The sequence below is a fragment of the Myotis lucifugus genome, unplaced genomic scaffold (assembly GCF_000147115.1).
Source record: "Myotis lucifugus unplaced genomic scaffold, Myoluc2.0 scaffold_2722, whole genome shotgun sequence".
In the NCBI taxonomy this organism is placed as follows: Eukaryota; Metazoa; Chordata; class Mammalia; order Chiroptera; family Vespertilionidae; genus Myotis; species Myotis lucifugus.
This window is the reverse complement of record NW_005873770.1, coordinates 901-13,064: the sequence shown is the minus strand read 5'-3', so window position 1 is coordinate 13,064 and position 12,164 is coordinate 901. Positions and strand designations below refer to the sequence as shown.

Here is a 12,164-nt window from a genome sequence, read left to right as displayed (position 1 = left end):
TGTGTTGAGCGTCTGCCCCCTGGTGGTCAGTGTGCATCATAGCGATCAGTTGTTCTGGTCACTTAGGCTTTTATATATATAGATGAGGGAGATGAGAGAAAGAGAGAGAGAGAGAGAGAGAGAGAGAGAGAGAGGGAGGAAGGAAGGAAGGAAGGAAGGAAGGAAGGAAGGAAGGAAGGAAGGATCCCCCACAATGGAGTCATTTGCTCCCAGTCACTTGCAAACCCAGCGTGTTGCAGCATCCACCTCTCTCTTCAGACCACCTGGAAGCACTAGTTAGCACTAGTGAGGCCGTCCGTCCCCCAAAATACACTGAGCGAGGCTGAAACAACCTTCCCTGCCTTTTGCTGAGTCCTCCCTGCCCACCCGTTAGCGGCCTGGGAAGCCCTCCCGTGTGGTACAGCCCCGTGAGCAGCCCTCGAGTTGTGGTGGGTGCCGTCCAGTTCATGGGCTGACGAATCGGGTCAATTGTATCTTCACATTTACTCCATTCGGATTTACTTCCTAACACTTTTTCAAGGTAAAAATAATTGTCAGGGGAACATTTCAGTGCTACAGTAACGGGAGGCCCTGCTTCTGGTTTTTTGTTTTCATTTTTAAATCAAAACACAGGACTGTAAAAATAAATATATAACAAAAGTCTGGCCCGGCTGGCGTGGCTCAGTGGTTGAGCGTCAACCTATGAACCAGGAGGTCACGGTTCTATTCCTGGTCAGAATACATGCCCAGGTTGTGGGCTCGATCCCCGGTAAGGGGCGTGCAGGAGGCAGCCGATCCATGGTTCTCTCTCATCACTGATGTTTCTATCTCCCTCTCCCTTCCTCTCTGAAATCAATAAAAATACATTTAAAAAAAAAAAAGAACTTTGTAATTTAAAAAAAGCAAGCCTGGCTGTTTTCCGAGGAAAAGCATCTGCCAAGTCGTCGGCGGTGAGTTTTCCACCCTTTGGGGGAACTGGGATTCCAGGACAACCCCTCCCCCAGGAATTCGGAAGGAGGGGAGCCCAGAGGCGGTGCCGGGAGAGAGCGGGCGGCTGCGCTCTCACCCCGAGCAGAACAAAGGGGCCCGGGCTGGCGCTGGCGCTCCGGCCGGGCTGCAGCGACCACACCTCCGGAAAGAGCCAGTGAGTTTTCCTCCCTGGAAGCTGAGGGAAGGGCGGAGGCTGGGCTCCCCTGCACCCGCCCCCCCTGCAGAGGAACTCCGGGCAGCTGCGGGCGGACCCCCCACCTCCTGCTGGGTCTCTGGTTGCCTCTGCCCACTGCTCACAGCCAGCCTGGGAGGCAGCCACAGGGGCGGGGCGTGCCCGTGAGTGGGCGGGGCGTAAACGGGGGTGGGCGGGGCATCGGGGCGGGGCGGGGCGGAGGATGGAGACAGAAGGGGGGAAGCAGCCAGGTTCAGACCAAGCCTCAGAGAGCCTGTTATTAAGGAGGTTTGTCCGAGCTTAGTTTTTTGGGGTTTTTTAAATATATTTTATTGATTTTTTACAGAGAGGAAGGGAGAGGGATAGAGAGTTAGAAACATCGATCAGCTGCCTCCTGCACACCCCCTACTGGGGATGGAGCCCGCAACCAAGGTACATGCCCTTGACCAGAATAGAACCTGGGACCCTTCAGTCCGCAGGCTGACGCTCTATCCACTGAGCCAAACCGGTTAGGGCTTGTTTTGTTTTTTAATATATTTGTATTGATTTCAGAGAGGAAGGGAGAGAGAGAGAGAGAGAGAGAGAAACATCAATGATGAGAGGGATGCATGGATGGGCTGCCTCCTGCACGCCCCCCACTGGGGATGGAGCCCACCACCCGGGCATGTGCCCTGACCGGGAATGGAACCTCGGCCTCCGGGTTCATAGGTCGACGCTCAACCCCTGAGTCATGCCCGCCGGGCCCAAAGGAGTTTTCTAACAGGGGAAGGCAGACCTTCACTGTCTGTGCCCCGCCACCCTGGGACGTGGGGGGCCGTTTGCGCCCCCTCGTCCTACAGATCTTCAGGTCCAGAGGAGCCAGTGGCTGGGTCCCCGGGAGCCGCTGTTACCGGAAGCCCGAGGCCTTTTCCTGCGCCTGCCCGCACTCACTGGCCCAAAGAAGCGTGCGGCAGGGTTTGCAGACCGGACATTTTAAAACCAGTTGAATGTGCAATGGGCCCACGTGGAGGTGGAGGGCGTATGCTCTGAGAAACCCGACTCCCTGAGGGCACCTGGTTACCGATCATAGAGGGGCAGCCACAATGTTATGGGTTCACTCAGCGAGATAGACCACCAACTCAGAATTTAAATTTAAGAGCCTTTATTAAGCTGGCCAGCTGACTACAGTGCATCCCTTCAGTAAGGGGCTTCGCAGCCTGCAGTGCCGAACGAGGGTACAGCAAAATCTTTTATTGCAAAGACTACACAGTGTTTTTAAAAAAAAAAACTACAAAGCATTTCATTAGCTGTTCCTTAGAAGTTTACAAAAAAAAAGTTCACAAGAACAAAGGGGAGGTAAAAGGAGTCACACCTGGCTGGGTTGAATCATAATACATTGTTTTCTGAGACAATCTAGCAATTTTTCTCTGTCACGATTCCGGACCCTAATACAATTGGTAACCTTTCCATGCCTCGGTCCCTCCCCCTAGCACAACAGGGCACCGGGTTCGGGGTGGGGAGGTGCTGGGAGCTCACTGCTTGGAGGGGAGAGGAGGGTAAGGAACCGTTTCTTTAGGTCTGAGGTCTGTTCCGGCATCTGTCTGTCCTCTCTCTCAGGAGAGTAGCCAGAGGGTGTCATTCCAGCTTAGGGCTCAGGAGCTGGAACATAATTTACATCAAAATGTTCTCTTTAGCCCCGGCCGGTGTGGCTCAGTGGTTGAGCATTGACCTATGAATCAGGAGGTCACAGTTGGATTCCCCGTCAGGGCACATGCCCAGGTTGCAGGATGGATCCCCAGTAGGGGATCTGCAGGAGGCAGCTGATCCATGATTCTCTCTCATTGTTGATGTTTCTATCTCTCCCTCTCTCCCTCTCTCCCTCTCCCTTCCTCTCGTATATTTTTTAATGTTCTCTTAGGCCTGCAGAGGTCGGACCATGTGACCATTAGTCAGGCCCGGGCTACTGTCTTCTGCTGCCTCAGGGGTTGCTGATTAGGGGGGGGCGGGGAGGGGGAGGCCGGGTCTCTGAGGGGTGTGTATATATAGAGATTTCTGGAGTAGGATTTAAAACTAAGTTCAATCAAAGGCACAGAGACCTTCAGTTTCATGCTGGACTAGCCTGGTACGCGTTTGGCTATGGGAGAGTTCGAGTTCACCCTCTGGTCTTCAGCCTGCAGTGCAAGCCCTGGCTCCATCCTTCCTCGTGGAGGGGACTTCAGACAAGTTACTTAACCTCCCTAGGTCTCAGTTTCCTCACCTGTAAAGTGGGTGTGGTGCCTAGTTCCTGTGGTTGTTTGTGGGGCTAAGTGAGCGTTTGCAGAGAGTCAGCGAATCAGTACCTTCAGAGCACCCCCTGCTGTGTTTAGGGCTTGTTGTTTAGGGCTAAGTGGGCAGGGGTGTTTGGGGGAGCAATACACAGAATAGATAGGCGTGTTTATACGGTGCACTCCAATGCCACCGCCATGCCATCCGATCCCCGTCCTGGCCATGGTCTCTGCATCTTCTAACCGCCCCTCGGAGCGTGACTGCTGTCCCCTGTGCTGGTGACAGCCTTCCACCTTCATCACGGAGACTTTATCTCCCTTCCCTTCCTCTTCCAGAAAGATAATCGGCGCCCACCTTCGTCGCCATGCCCTCCCTCACACCCTGGCCAGGGCCCGTAGAACCCCCTGCCTACCCCAGGCCACAGACTGAAGCCTGTTGACTGCAAGTCCGCTGGCTCAGACTCGAGATCCCACCGGCGGCCGGCTTCTGTGGGTTTAGCATCTTGTGGTGACAGCGTCTAGCCAGCCAGGTGCTAGACGGGTTGCAGCACACACAGCTGAGCTCAGGGATCTCACACCAGTTCCGCGCCTCACCCACGCGCACGGGCCCTCCAGCCCCTCCCCCAGCTCCAGCGCGCTCACCACAGACAGGAAACCTGACCACAAGGGCGCTGAAGCCCTGGCAGCCCTGTGGCTCGGAGAGTCTGCTTGCCAAGGCCAGTGACAACCTCCTCATGACGTCCCACCACATGTAAAACCAAGGCCCACGTCCTCCCAGGCCCAGGAGGCCCCCAGGCTCGGGCCACTGCCCTCCTCCGACCGCGACTCCTCGCCTGGCTCACCCAGCTCTGAGCACGCACATCCTTGCTTTTCTGCAAACACATGCACACGCGCTCTGCCCAAAAGGTCTTCCCCAGATGTCTCCACGCTCCGGCTCCACTCCCATCCCTGCTCAGGTGTCAGCTCCTCAGCCACCTTCCCTGCCCAGCCTGTCTAACAGCACAAACAGCCCCGCCGGTGCGGCTCAGTGGTTGAGCGTCGACCTATGACCCAGGAGGTCACGGTTCGATTCCCGGTCAGGGCACAGGCCCGGGTTGCAGGCTCCATCCCCAGTGTGGGGGGTGCAGGAGGTGGCAGATCCATGATTCTCTCTCATCATTGATGTTTCTATCTCTCTCTCCCTCTCCCTTCCTCTCTGAAATCAATGAAAATATATTTTTTAAAAAATAAAAATAAGTAGCACAAACACACCTCCACTCCCGAGTCCTTGTCACTGTGGGGACACTCTTTCTCTTCGTTCTCCACATTTCCACGTGGAGGGACACCCGCCCACCCATCTCTCCTGGTCTAGCTCCCTCTTTCCGACAGGAGGACTGAGTGTCTGGTTGGTGAGGTTGGGAGCAGACACTCAGCTCGGCCCCCTTCCTCTGGGGAGCCGACACACCTGCAGAGAGCGTGGTCTGTCTGCTCTGCCTCCCAGGAAGGGGTGGGGGGGGGGGAGAAGGCCTGAGGGCGCAGAGCTGTTGGCACTGTCTCCTTCGAGAGCAGAGCATTAACGAGCCAATATTGTCCTCCGAGCAATATTATCGGTTTTAAATACCTGCCTGGCTCCTGTGTGGGTCTGTCCGTTGGTTATGAATTTTTATCTACTGCTGCCTAACAACTCACCCGAAACTCAGGAGCTTGAATGAACAATGAACTGTTGACTATTTTCTCGTCGGGCCTGTGGGTCGACCAGATGGTTCTTGTGCTCTACATGTTGTCAGCCAGAACGCCGGGCCGGCTGCAGAGCCCCGCGGCTTCCTTCCGCGGCTGGTGGTTGGTGCCGGCCACCAGCTGGGAGCTTCGGGGGGGGGGGGGGGGGGCTGTCCGCTCGGGGTGTGGGGGCCTTGGCTCCCCTCCACGTGTCTGTTTGGGCTTCCTCTCGGCATGGTCACTGGGTTCCAAACAGGACTGCTCCATGAGCAGGTATCCTAAGAGGAAGGAAGCGGAAGCTAAGAGTCACCCTAACAATGAACCTGGGAAGCCCGCGATCTCAGAGCACAAATGGAACGGTGCACTTGCTGCTTAAAACAACCCGGGAAGGCTTCCCACTGCACTTAAGATAAAACCCAGTGCCCGAAGGGGCTCCTCCTCCCTGTGGGCACCCCCACCCCCGCCAGCCCCCAATAGTTCAGGCTCCATCCAGACTCAGGTCCCTGCCCTCAGGGGCTGACGGTTTGATGATAACTGGATGGACACAATCCATCATGTCACACAAGCAGCATATGTAAAGCTGGCCCTAGTGCTGTGAGCGAGAGGCCCCCCCCCCCACACACACGCACCCGAGCCTGTGACGAGGGGATTGACTCATCAGAGAGCTCAGGGAAGGACTCCTGGGAACAGTCCCTCTTGAACTGGGATCCGATGGATGAGCAGGAGTGAAGGGAGTGAAAGGAAAGCAGGAGGGAGGACCAGCGTGTGCAAACACCCGAGGCAGCCGTGTAAGCTGGCCGGGTGGAGAGGTGGAGGAGCGTAGGCCAGGAGACAGACCTAGCAAGGCCCACAACCCAAAGGGGGTTCGGACTCTGTTCTGGGCCTAAAGGAGACGCTCCCGGAGGGCCTCGGGCCAGCGCTGGCCTGGCGAGATCGGCCGAGAGGCGCTGACTCTGGCTCGGTCCTGACGTGGTAATAACTGCTCGGACCTCAGAGCAGCTGCAGCTCCTGCAAGGGAGAGAGAGGCCGGAGAGAGTGTGGGGAGACCCCACTGCCTCCGAGGGAGAGAGGACGGCGGCGTGGACTGGGGACCGGGGAGAGGAGAGACCGAGCAGTTGGCAAACGTACTAAACCTTATGTGCGGCCGGAGCACAGCTGCATTCCTGTTTCTTACTCTAAAGCCCTCGATGTCATTGACGAGGAAGCCCGGGAGACACACCATCCTACGGACTGCCGGCCGCGACACGTCGGGTCTGTCTATCAGATTGGCCGGTGTATTAAGCAACATTACGTGTGCAAGTCCGTCTACTTTTTGTTTGTTTGTTTAATATATTTTTTATTGAGTTCAGAGAGTAAGGGAGAGGGAGAGAGAGAGAGAGAGAAACATCAATGATGAGAGAGAAACATTGATCGGCTGCCTCCTGCACGCTCCTACCTGGGGATGGAGCCCGCCACCCAGGCCTGTGCCCTGACCGGGAATCGAACCCTGACCTCCTGGTTCATAGGTCGATGCTCAACCACTGAGCCACGCCGGCCGGGCAGGTCCATGCACTGTGACAGCATGGGCAGGCCAGCAGGCCCCAAGCGCTAGGGGGCTGGTCACGGGGACATATTGCCTCCTCTCGCTCACTTTTGCGAAAGGGCAGAAAAGCGGGCTGGTTGCATATAAAGGGCTGTCGTCATGGCATCGCACGTGCCTGGATTCACATGCCTGTTCCTACTGCCGCCCTTACCAGCTCTGTGGAATGTTCCAGAGCCTCTCTGTGCTCCTGTTGCCTCATCGTTGACATGGGGGTGATAGTAGCAGCCACCGCTGCTGGAGTTTTCGGAGGCCAGAGAACGCCCTCCTGCCCTCTGGCTTTCAGGACTGAGAAGCAAAAGCAGGTGCCAGACAGGTGGAGACCGAAATGCCACCTCGGAGGCGACCAGGCTGGACCAGAGGATGTGGTTGAGGTGAAAAGGCTTCATGCAGCCGCGGACACAGAGAGCGACCGACCGCAGACAGCGGGGAGGAACACGCCCTCGCCGGGGACAGGGGGTCCGGCCCAGCGCCGAGGGAAGTCACCTGTCGTCCTGGGGAAGTGAGTGGGAGGCGATGGGACCAGGCAGTGCGGGAACCAGGCCTCAGAAACCCCTCTCCCCCATGGAAATAGGAGGAGGAGGAAGTGCCTCCCTCTGAAACCTGACAGCCAGGGCGTCCGGGCTGCCTGTCACTACTGGAGCCAACAGGGTTGAATCACCTGAGCGTTTATTCTAATCCTGCCGGCGTTGGCAGCGTGAGAGCGCAGCAGGTCAGCCACAGACATCTGCTCTGCCCCCCACCGTCAGCTGCTGCTTCTATTGGGTATATGGACTGAAGGGGCCACATGCTGACCTGACAAGCTCAGGGGAGGCATGCATGGCGGTCTTGCAAACTCAGAGACCTAAAGTCACCACCAAGGATGGTCTGAAATTAAACTTTAACTGAAAGCAGTGATGGTGGGCAGTTACGTCCTAGGCCGGTATCTTCACTGACAAGGTCAACCTTTACCTTAACTGGGCCTGTCTGTCTTTTTGCATCTGTGATAACATACCCTTGAAATGTCTGGGTAACTTCTGACTTCCCTTTATCTGGAGCCCCTGGAGCACAACCAAATGTGCTGGGCCCCAGAACAGATGCCACAAATTCCTTCATCATCATGTTAATTGTTCCTGCACCCACCTAAGTGTGTGTCCATCATGTTACTTTTTATCCAATCCCAGGGGTTTCCCTGCTTTGCTTTATCCCTCCTCCTTAGTGTGTCACCAATGAATTTCATGTAACCCACCTATGTTCCTCCTTTGATTGCAAATGTATAAATACAAATGTAACCCCGCCATTCTCCGGAGCATTATCTCAATTCGTTGAGCTTCTGCTTCCCAGCATATGTAACCCCGCCATTCTCCGGAGCATTATCTCAATTCGTTGAGCTTCTGCTTCCCGGCATATGTCGACAGTTTGGCTCAAATAAATTTTATTTTATTTTTTTTTTTTCAATGGTTTTTTTATGTTAACAGGTAGAAGCACAAAGATTCCATGGGGGAGGAATGCCAAGTGGGCAGCTTACAGGTATTTGCAGAGGCCTGCGGGTATGCAAAGGGCTGGGGGTCTTCAAAGGGCTGGCGATTCTGGCTTCTGCAACAAGGCTGTTCATCTTCCCATGAAAACCTGCATCTCCAGGTGAGCTTCCAGGCCCCAGGTGCGACTCCCTCCCGGCAGGTGAGAATGTGCCTTCTTTCATCGGAATAAAGACAGAGCTGGTTAGTAGTTCTTACCATTATAGCTGGTCCCCCACATTCTCTTCCTGCCCCTGTTGCCTCCACACCGGCTCACGGGGTTGCTATGGAGATCAGACTCTGCAGGGCGGACATCCCTGGCAGCAGCCAGCCGTCCTGGGCTAGGGAGCCTGGCCCCTGAGGGAAGTTGTGGTTGAGCAATGGCATGAAGCAAGGGAGTTTCTTAAAAGGGGATTTCTCTATTTCCCCTTCTCCCCTGGTTCCCTTTACGCAGGAAACCTTGAGAGTTTCCTAAAGGGAAATGCTGACCAGATGTGAACTGGCAAGTCTTCGCAGCAGAGGAAAAACCCCTGAGTGTGTCTCGATGCGGGTGAATACAGTATCGAGGTCCCGAGTCCTTTCGGGGTGTATGCAGGCACTACCTGGTTGCTGGAGGGCGGGGTTCTGTTTGCGGTGGGGTGGTGGCTGTTGTGTGCTTTTCAAGGCAGCCTCCCCTCACCCCTGACAGTGAAGCAATTAGGAATCGCGGGCAGGGAAGCAAGCAGGTACCGCCCTGGGGAGAGCCCCGGCCAATCACATGGCAACCGCAGCTCCATTGAATGCCAGGGCAAGGGGGAGGCGGGAAAGAGCCTGTCCACTCCGGGGGCACCCTGTCAGCGAGGCCGGGCTCCCCACCTGCACCGAACCGCCTGAAGGGGCAGGCTGCCGGCTGTGTGGACGCCCTGGGAATGCCCCCAGGAGCAGGAAAGGGTTGGTCCTGAAGGCCAGCGGCTCTCTTCCCGCTGAGTCATCCCCGGGAGGGGCACCAGGACCACACCTGCCCGGGTTTCTGAGGCTGACGGAAACCCCCAGCGCCAGCATCCCTGAGCGGTCTGACCTCGGGTAATCCCTCTACCATTCCCCGCTGGCATTTCCAGCGGCAACACCTTTAGATCCCCTCCTGTCCCTCCAGGGGAATCGGCACAGAGGGAGGGGGCTCCCTGGCCCCCACGTTCGGTGCGGTTGCATAAGCCACACCAAGCTTTTCCGTGATAATGGAGCCTTAAGCAGACGGCTAATGGAGCAACAATCATAGCGAACATTTATGTAGTCATCGCTGACTGTGCCCAGGTGTTGCTGACTGGGCGTCAATGAATCAGGGGCTTCGGCTAGAAATAAGGGGGAAAGATTTGTTCGAGGGTCTGAGGGTTTGCAAACCGGAAACACAACCAGGCCAGGCCCGGAGCGTTCCGGAGCAGAGAGAGAAGCTGAGGGTTCCTACAATAAAAGAGCACATTCCTGAGCAGGCTCGGTGCTGCGTGTTAGCCTCTGGGTTGGTCTGAGATGCTCACCCTCTCACCAGCTGGCGGCCTAAATACACGAGCCTGTCATGAGAGGGCTCTCCGGGGGCTGGGTGTGTATTCAGGCATTGACGCGGGACTGGAAAGTTCCGACGTTTGCGTTCCGGAGCTAGTTAGAACAGGAATCCAACTGTTTCCTCAACCTACCAGAACCCTTGCTCTGAATTCTGTCTGGGCCAGTGGCCAGCAAACTCATTAGTCAACAGAGCCAAATATCAACAGTACAACGATTGAAATTTCTTTTGAGAGCCAAATTTTTTAAACTTAAACTATATAGGTAGGTACATTGTTATTAACTTAATTAGGGTCCTCCTAAGGCTTAGGAAGAGCCACACTCAAGGGGCCAAAGGGCCGCATGTGGCTCGCGAGCCGCAGTTTGCTGACCACGGGTCTGGGCTGAACTAAAACACCGATTTCAGTCATGTAACTGCTTGATGGCAGTGACTCTGTTTGATTTCTTCACTCGACTCCTCGGGACTATACTAACTTTCACAACAATAGGAAGTCCTATTGTTAACCACATTTCACAGATGAGGAATTAAGACGTGTCTGCTCTGTCTGCTACAGTCAGCCCAGAGGGAGGAAACCAGCCCTCTATCTTCCACCATCTGTTTCCCTGGACTCAGAGAATGCCAAGGTGTGAGAAGGACTTCAGAGATCGCCGAGTACAACCCTGGATTTCACGGACGGGAACACGGAACTGGACAGGGCTCACGGTGTGTTTGCCCAAGTCCCACAGTCCAACCATGGCTGAGCCCCTGACCCCCGAGTTCTGTACGTCTCTTCTAACACATCCTCCCCCTTCCCTCCCAAAAGAAAGCGTGTTCCCGGATTTTTCTCAACCACTTGTTTGCCTGTCAATTCTCCATACTTATTATTTCCAGTTTTTTCTTCTGTTACCATTTTTTTAATACATATTTTTTATTGATGGCAGAGTGGAAGGGAGAGGGAGAGGGAGAGGGAGAGGGAGAGAGAGAGAGAGAGAGAGAGAGAGAGAGAGAGAGAGAAACATCAATGATGAGAGAGAATCATGGATCAGCTGCCTCCTGCACGCCCCACACTGGGGATGGAGCCCACAACCTGGGCCTGGGCCCTGACCTGGAATCTAACCGAGACCTCCTGGTTCATAGGTCGACACTCAAACATTGAGCCACACCATCGGGGCTTCTGTTATCATTTTTAGTGAAGGAAAAAAAAAGGGGGGGGGGGAGATAAGAAAAGAGGAAAGAGAAAGGAAAGAAAAGAAGAAAGAGAGAAAGAGGGAGATGGGTAGGGGGAGAGAGAGAAAGGAGAGAGAGACAGAGGGACGGGGGAATGTTAACAATGATGTATTAGACCTTTGTTTTTGAGTTCGCCTAAGAAAATTCAGAGCAAGAACTCTGACGCAAGAAGTTTATTTAGAAAGTCAGAGGTGGAAGGAGTGAGCCAGCTGGGCCTCGTGGACTCGGAAAACAAGTTACAGAGGAGAGAAGGGCCCTGGGAGCTTAGGAGAAGGAAAATCAAAGAGTTGGCAGCTGAGGAAAGAAGGGGGAACAGGGGAGGGAGCGAGTACATGGGGCTCTGGTCTTAAGGGTTTTTATCGATTTTCTGAAGGTGGGAATTTTAGGGGAGGTCTCGGGGGGAGAGTCTCAATAGAATATTCATCAGCTTCCCAGGTGTGTCTTTCAGGGTCCTGGTCTCCACAGATGGACGGAGGGGTCGGCACTAGGGCAGGAGGCCATCAGTCAGTGCAGCTGAGCCTGATGTGGGCCACGGCCTCGCCTTGTCTGGTTTCGATGCTTTCCTGGGCCTGGAGCTGAGACACTGAGGCCTAGATGTTACCTCTCGTCTGACCAAAACCCTGTCTCTGTGGTCAGCAGACCCACAGCCCTGTTCCTCCGATGATGTGATGTGGGTCAGAGCCTCACTGTCCCGAGGGCTCAGTGCTCAGGGGAGGGTCCTGCAGGGGCTTGTGTGGGAGTCTGTGAGGCTGTTCCCCGGCCCCCTTGTCCTCCTCGAAGGGTCCACCACATGGCCAGCGACATGCCAGGGGAGGGGAGGCCACCTGGGGTAAGGTCCTAGCCCAGTGATGGCGAACCTTCTGAGCTCGGCGTGTCAGCATTTTGACAAGCCCTAACTTAACTCTGGTGCCGTGTCACATATAGAAATTTTTTGATATTTGCAACCATAGCTGAAACCGGTTTGGCTCAGTGGATAGAGCGTCGGCCTGCGGACTGAGAGGTCCCAGGTTCGATTCCGGTCAGGGGCATGTACCTGGGTTGCGGGCACATCCCCAGTAGGAGATGTGCAGGAGGCAGCTGATCGATGTTTCTCTCTCATCGATGTTTCTAACTCTCTGTCTCTCTCCCTTCCTCTCTGTAAAAAATCAATAAAATATATTTTTAAAAAAGTATATATTTGCAACCATAGTAAAACAAAGACTTATATTTTCGATGTTTATTTTATATATTTAAATGCCATTTAACAAAGAGAAATCAACCAAAAAATGAG

The 12,164-nt window shown here is 54.8% G+C and overlaps 2 long non-coding RNA genes across 2 annotated transcripts; both read right to left on the bottom strand.

The window, feature by feature from the left end:
* Positions 1–2,265: 2,265 nt before the first annotated feature.
* Positions 2,266–5,164, bottom strand: LOC111824594. The gene is made up of 2 exons (XR_002827702.1): positions 5,053–5,164; positions 2,266–2,779 (listed from the first exon to the last, which is right to left on the bottom strand). It is a non-coding gene; the product is annotated as an uncharacterized LOC111824594 (long non-coding RNA).
* A 2,934-nt stretch (positions 5,165–8,098) lies between these two features.
* LOC106695752 lies at positions 8,099–9,659 on the bottom strand. The gene is made up of 2 exons (XR_001346780.2): positions 8,432–9,659; positions 8,099–8,332 (listed from the first exon to the last, which is right to left on the bottom strand). It is a non-coding gene; the product is annotated as an uncharacterized LOC106695752 (long non-coding RNA).
* Between the last annotated feature and the right edge of the window lie 2,505 nt (positions 9,660–12,164).